Source organism: Mus pahari, chromosome 8 (genome assembly GCF_900095145.1).
Source record: "Mus pahari chromosome 8, PAHARI_EIJ_v1.1, whole genome shotgun sequence".
Taxonomy (NCBI): Eukaryota; Metazoa; Chordata; class Mammalia; order Rodentia; family Muridae; genus Mus; species Mus pahari.
The window spans coordinates 98,130,812-98,137,831 of record NC_034597.1 but is presented as its reverse complement, the minus strand read 5'-3'; the positions used below and the strand labels follow the sequence as shown (position 1 = coordinate 98,137,831).

The window sequence follows — 7,020 nt, the reverse complement described above, 5'->3', positions numbered from 1 at the left end:
GAATAAGTGGCTGTGTGCTCAGCCCTGATTAGTTCATACAAGTCATTCACTTCATGCTCTAGGGAGTGTCTTGGAAGAGGGGATGGAAATAAGTTCAGCTTTAAATGATGGGAGGGGAACTTCTGGACATGGTACAGTTTTTAGACAGTAAACTCACAGCAGAGATAGCCATCTGTATAATGCTGAGGCTTTCATTACTCCATCATGGAGAGGTAGGTTCATAAGGCCAAATCTTCTCTTAAGGAACTTCAGATATTAAAAAACAAAGAAGAAGGAGAAGGAGGAGAAGAAGTATAAGAACTGAGTAGATCAGATAGATGGAGTGGGCAGGCAATACTTCTCCACCTTTGCTTAAAACATAGATTTTGGTTTGGGAATTGATCCAATGTTCATTAAGATTAACCCATAGTGTTTGCTTTGGAAACACAGATGCTAAAAATAGAATAATGCAGAGATGATTGGAATGGTCCCTACACAGGATGACATGCATATTTGTGAAGCATTCCATATTTTTAACAATCACTGGTCATTAACACAACAACAATGGACTCGATTCCCTAATACAAATATGCAGACTAACAGAATATCCATCAAATTCAGGATCCATCATTCTGTTGCATACAAGAAAGACAACTCAGCAATAAAGATAGACAATATGTCAGAGTAAAGGGCTGGAAAAAAAGTTTTCTAAGCAAATGGACCCAAGAAACAAGTTGGGGTAGACATTCTAATATCTAATAAAATAGACTTTCAACTAAAATTAATCAAAGAGATAGAAAAATCTTCATAGTCATGACAGGAAAAAAATCTACCAAGATGATACTTCAGTTCTGAGCATCTATGCCCCAAACACAAGGGCACCCACATTTGTATTTGTACGAAAAACATTGATAAAGCTTAAATCGCACATCAAAACTCACACATTAATAGTGGGAGACTTCAACACCCATTCTCACCAATTGACAGGTTATCCAGACACAAACTAAACAGAGAAATAAGGAAACTACTGGATATTATGAATCAAATGGACCTAACAGACATCTATAGACTATTTAACCTAAACACAAAAGTACATACCTTCTTTTCAGCACTTAATAAATCCTTCTCCAAAATTGATGATATAGTTGGTCACGTGATAAGTGAAATATTGTCTTGAACTTTAACAGACCACCATTGATAAACATGAATTCCAACAGCAACAGAAACACCAGAAAAACTACACACTCATGAAAATTGAACAACTGTCTACTCAGTGATCTCTGGGTCAAACAAGAAATCTTGAAAGAAATTAAAGACTTCTTAGAATTCAGTGAAAATGAAGGCAAACCATATCAAAATTATGGGACACAATGAAAGCAATGTTTACAGGAGCATTCATAGCATTAAGTTCCTTCACAAAGAATTTATAAAGTTCTCAAACTTGCAATTTAAAAGTACACCTGAACGCTCTAGGAAGAAAAAAACACCAAAGAGAGTAGAAGGCTGGAAATAAGGAAAATCAGGGCCCAAATTAACCTATTGTAAACAAAGAAAACAATACAAAGAATCAATGACACCAAGAGCTTGTTCATGAGAAAAATCAACAAGATAACAAGTAAAAAACAAGCCAAACTAAATAAAAGACAGAGACAGTATCCAAATAAACAAAATCAGACAATGGGAGAAGTGAGACATAACAAAAGACAATGAGGAAATTCAAAGAATCATCTCTTCTGACTTCAAAAGACTATAATCCACAAAGTTAGAAAATGTTAATGAAATCGATGACTTTCTAGAAACATACGAACTTACTAAATTTAAATCAAGATCGGTAAATTATTTTAAAAAGCCCTAAAACGACTAAGGAAGTAAAAGCAGTCATTAAAAATCTTACAACCAGAAATAAATAAATAAATAAATAGCCTAGGGTTAGATGGTTTTAGCAAGGAATTCTACCAGATTTTCAAAGAAGAGCTAACACCAATACTCACTCCTCAAGCTGTTCCACAAAATAGAAGCAGAAGAAACACTGCCAAACTCATTCATTCAAGCCACAGACCCCCTGATACTTAAACCACAGAAAAGCTCAACAAAGAGAACTTCAGACCACTTTCTTTTATGGAACATTGATGAAAAAATACTTAATAAAATATTTGCTAACCAAATCCAGGAATACATCAAAAACATCATGTATCATGATCAAATAGGCTTCATTCCAGGCATACAGGAATGATTCAATAAAGAAAATCCATCAATGTAATCCACCATGTAAACAAACTGAAAGAAAAATCATGTGATCCTCTCATTAAATGTTGAAAAAAAAAACTTTGAAAAAAAAAATCCTGCACCCACCACATCATCTGAAGAAATAAAAGTAATATTCACAGGCTATTTCAAATTGTCCATGAAATTGATGCAGCTATTTTGGCTTGTGTTCTAGGATAGTGTGTACCTTCTGTACTCTTTGTATGCCTTATAGCCTTTTAGAAGCAAGTGAGACAATAAAAACAATAATGGGAATAGGCTGGCACAGGAAAGGACCACTAAAATAACAACAATATAAAAAAATCAAACCAAAAACTAAACCTAACAAATACACCAAAAAACAAGCCAGATATAAAGATATCTCAAAACTGTTGGTGAATTTTTTTTATTCACTTTATTGCTGACCCGCCTCACAGTGCCCTCTTCAAACAGTCCCTCCCCAAATTCCCTTATCTGCCCATCTCCTCTGAGAGTAGAAGGCACTTAGGAATCCCGCAACCCTAGCACACAAGTTTCTGCAGGGTAATGTACATCCTCTCCCACTGAGTTCAGGCATCCCAATAGAGGAGGATAATCCACTGACAGGCAACAACATTAGTGTGAGACCCTGCTCCATGTGATAAATAAAGACCAAGCTCTACTTCTGCTACACATGTGCAGGGGCCTACGTACTCCTGAAAACTAACACTAATAATTAACATGCCAATGTGGAGGAAAAATGTACACAAAGTTCCATGTCGACAGTAATAACTGTTGGTAAGGCAGAATCAGTTTGTGCCAGACAAGGCCACTGATACGGTGATAAAATCTGTTTCATCATACATGCAAGCATATACATATGCAAAATGGTAATAACTGAAAATTAAGAGGACATGAAATTATATATGAAAGTAATTAAAAAGCGCTCATTTACTGTAACCATATATGCAGTTCACAATAATTATACAAAAATTTAATTGTCCTTTTAATTTATATATAGATTTTTGTTGATAATTTTACTATCATAAATGAGAAATTTTTTAACTATTTTTTTCAAGTCACAATATCAAGTCAGATTTTATTCTAACAGAAAAATGGCACTTGTGCATGTCAACTCAGAGATATGTTATTAAATTTTATTGAAGTATCAATCGATTTCTCACATTGTCTACTGTACGACTCCACTGAGCATTTTAGCAGTTCTTTACCAGAGTTCACATTTCCGTGTGGATAGCCTTCATGGGCTTCCTTATTTTATTCTATTTTTCTTATTGGATATTTTCTTTACATTTCCAATGTTATCCCTTTTCGAAGCTTTCCCCTGGAAACCCCTTATCCCATCTCCCTTCCCTATGTTTCTATGACTATGCTCCCCACCCATGCATTACCACCTCCTTGTCCTGGCATTCTCCTACACTGGGGCAACCAGCCTTCACAGGACCAAGGATCCATCCTCCCATTGATACCCTACAAGCCATCCTCTGCTACATATGAGGCTGGAGCCATGCATGGGTCCCTCCATGTGTACACTTTGGTTGACGGTTTAGTCCCTGGGAGCTCTGGAGGGGTGTGGTTGGTTGATAATGTGTTTCCTCCTATGGGGTTACAAACCCCTTCAGTTCCTTCAGTTCTTTCTCTAACTCCTCCATTGGGGACCCCTTCCTTAGTCCAATGGTTGGCTGCCCTGTATTTGTCAGGGTCTGGCAGAGCCTCTCAGGTGACCAAACTACTGTCAGTAAGCACTTCTTAGCTTCCACAATAGTGTCTGGGTTTAGTGACTGTATATGGGATGAATACAAAGGTTGAGCAGTCTCTGGACGGCCTTTCCTTCACTCTCTGCTCCACATTTTGTCTCTGTAATCTCTCCCTTGAATATTTGGTCCCCCTTCTAAGAAGAACTGAAACATCCACACTTTGGTTTCCTTCTTTTTGTGCTTGATGTGGTCTGTGAATTGTATCTTGGGTATTCTGAGTTTCTGGGCTAATATTCACTTTTCAGTGAGTACATACCATGTGTGTTCTTTTGTGACCTCACTCAGGATATTTTCTAGTTCCATCCATTTGCCTAAGAATTTCATTAAGTCATTGTTTTTAATAGCTGAGTTGTAGTCCACTGTGTACCACATTTTCTGTATCTATTCCTGTTGAAGGACATCTGGGTTCATTCCAGCTTCTGGCTATTATAAATAGGGCTGCTATGAACATAGTGGAGCATGTGTCCTTGTTATATTTTAGGGCATCTTTTGGATACATGCCCAAGAGTAGTATAGCTGGGTCTTCAGGTAGTAGTACTATGTCTAATTTTCTTAAGAACCACCAGACTGATTTCCAGAGTGGTTGTACCAGCTTGCAATCCCACTAGCAATGGAGGAGTGTTCCTCTTTCTCCACATCCTCACCAGCATCTGGTATCACCTGAGTTTTTGAACTTAGCCATTCTGACTGGTATGAGGTGGAATCTCAGAGTAGTTTTGACATGCATTTCCCTGATGCCTAAAGATTTTGAACATTTCTTATTTATTTATTTATTTATTTATTTTATTATTTTCTTTATTTACATTTCAAATTCTATCCCGAAGAATTTCCCCCACCTCTGCTCCCCTACCCACCCACTCCCACTACTTGGCCCAGGCCTTGCCTTGTGCTGGGTCATATAAAGTTTGCAAGACCAAGGGGCCTCTATTCCCAGTGATGGCCGATTAGGCCATCTTCTGCTACATATGCCGCTAGAGACACAAACTCAGGGGGTACTGGTTAGTTCATATTGTTGTTCCACCTACAGGGTTGCAGCCCCCTTCAGGTCCTTGTGTACTTTCTCTAGTTCCTCCATTGGGGACCCTGTGTTCCTTAAGTACTTCTCGGCAATTCAATATTCCTCAGTTGAGAATTCTTTAGTTAGCCCTATTCTCCATTTTTTAATAAGGTTATTTGTATCTCTGGAGTCTAACTTCTTGAGTTCTTTATAAACAAGAAATTCTAACCTGCATACATATGTATATTTCTGAGGATAAAAAAAAAGAGTTAGCTTGAAATCAATAAAGGAAGAAGAATAATTGTTTTAATAAAATATAGTGCCATAAATTTAAGCAAAACTATTGTGCCCTGTTCAAATGCTTTTGCCATTAATCACTTCAACTAATGTCGACACTTTTCCAAGGCAATTTCATCTGGAAGTCATCCAAATGCTAAGGACTAAGTGATTTGTTACCTTGAAATCTTTGATAAGTCTACTTGAGGTAAGAACTGTCAGAAATGTGACAACTAAGACCATAGATTCTTAGATGTGCTAATTCAGAATGACATTTTTGAGGTTTCCATAACCTTTCTTTTATAATTCAACAGAAAAAAGAGAAGTGGCTGCATTCATCCCCACTCTTTTCAATATCTCATAACTATAAGAAGCATTTATCTTATATTCCCTATCAACTTACAAAAACATTAAAAACAACATTTACAAATGTAAGAGCTTCTTGAATTCACACACATATTGACATTGCATGTTAGTGTTTAAAAGTCTACTTTTAATTTTAAGCAGTGTTACTTTCTTTCCTTACTAGAATTTTGTCTTATCAACTAAGTCCAGTAATTTTGCTTCTATTAAATTGTTAAGTAGCTTAAATGCACTCCTTTGAATTTTTAAGAACATTTCTACTTATGGATTAATATAAATCAAGTTTCCTTTTAACTCATTATAATCTAATGTGCCAACCATAACCATATAAAATCATTGCTAACACATTAATAACTCTGTTATTACAGTAACTTCATATATCTTTTCCACCCATATATTTAATACCATCTAATTTTGTACATGTTCAACACTTCTAGGAAATGATACCTTGTCCTGGTAACATATGACATAATATGAATATCAAAAATGAATATGCCTATTATACCACAGGTTGAATAGTGATTAAATAAATATCTGTACATGCTAATAATTTATCTTTTTAGGCTTTTTAAAATTAACTTCTGAGATGTATAAGAGGCCAGAGGCTCTAAAAGTGTATCTCAGTCCATTTTCCAGAGCTTACTCTGTACCCAAGAATTATATGTAGCTCCAACTCTGGGGGATATTAAAAGATGTGGCCTTTGTAGATAATGCTGTGTCTTGTTTCCACACCATCTCTCTATGTGGTCCTAGTGTTCTATAAACAGCTCAGCATAACGTTTTGGCCTTGAACTCAGAGACGACTTTGTTCCTGATTCCTTAATGCTGGGATTAAATATGTCTGTTACCACATATATATTTGTACACATACATTTTTAATATATATTTATAATAAATTACAGCCTATTTTCTAATGAGTGACAATGGTTTCTTTGAGCCAAAGAATTAATTACTTTTGTTAGAGGTTTTCTGAATAATTAATAGTTCTAAATATTTCCTTTCAAATAGTGTTAAATTGCTTCTTCCTTTTTCACTTTTAAAAAACATTCTTTTATTGAAAATAGATTTTTTATACTCTACATTCTGACAAATATTTCTTCTACCTCTTCTCCTCCTAATTCTATTCAATCCGGAGCTGTTCTTTTTCTGTGTCTGATTAAAAAAGAACAGGCTTCTAAGAGATCACAACAAAAACAAGACCAAATAAAATATAGTCAGGTAAAACAAAACTATCACATGGAAGTTGTACAAGGCAAACCTACAGAAGAAAAGATCCCAAAGAGAAGCATCCGAATCAGACACCCACTCATCCACACATTTAAGAGTCCCATAAAGATACTAACTGAAAGCTGCAATATATACATAGATGACCTAGGGCAGACATATGCTTCCATCTTCGTGAGATCG

The 7,020-nt window shown here is 35.9% G+C and overlaps 1 non-coding gene across 1 annotated transcript; it reads left to right on the top strand.

Moving 5' to 3' along the window:
* Positions 1-408: 408 nt before the first annotated feature.
* On the top strand, positions 409-514 carry LOC115064666. The gene has a single exon (XR_003844481.1). It is a non-coding gene; the product is annotated as a U6 spliceosomal RNA (small nuclear RNA).
* Positions 515-7,020: the final 6,506 nt, after the last annotated feature.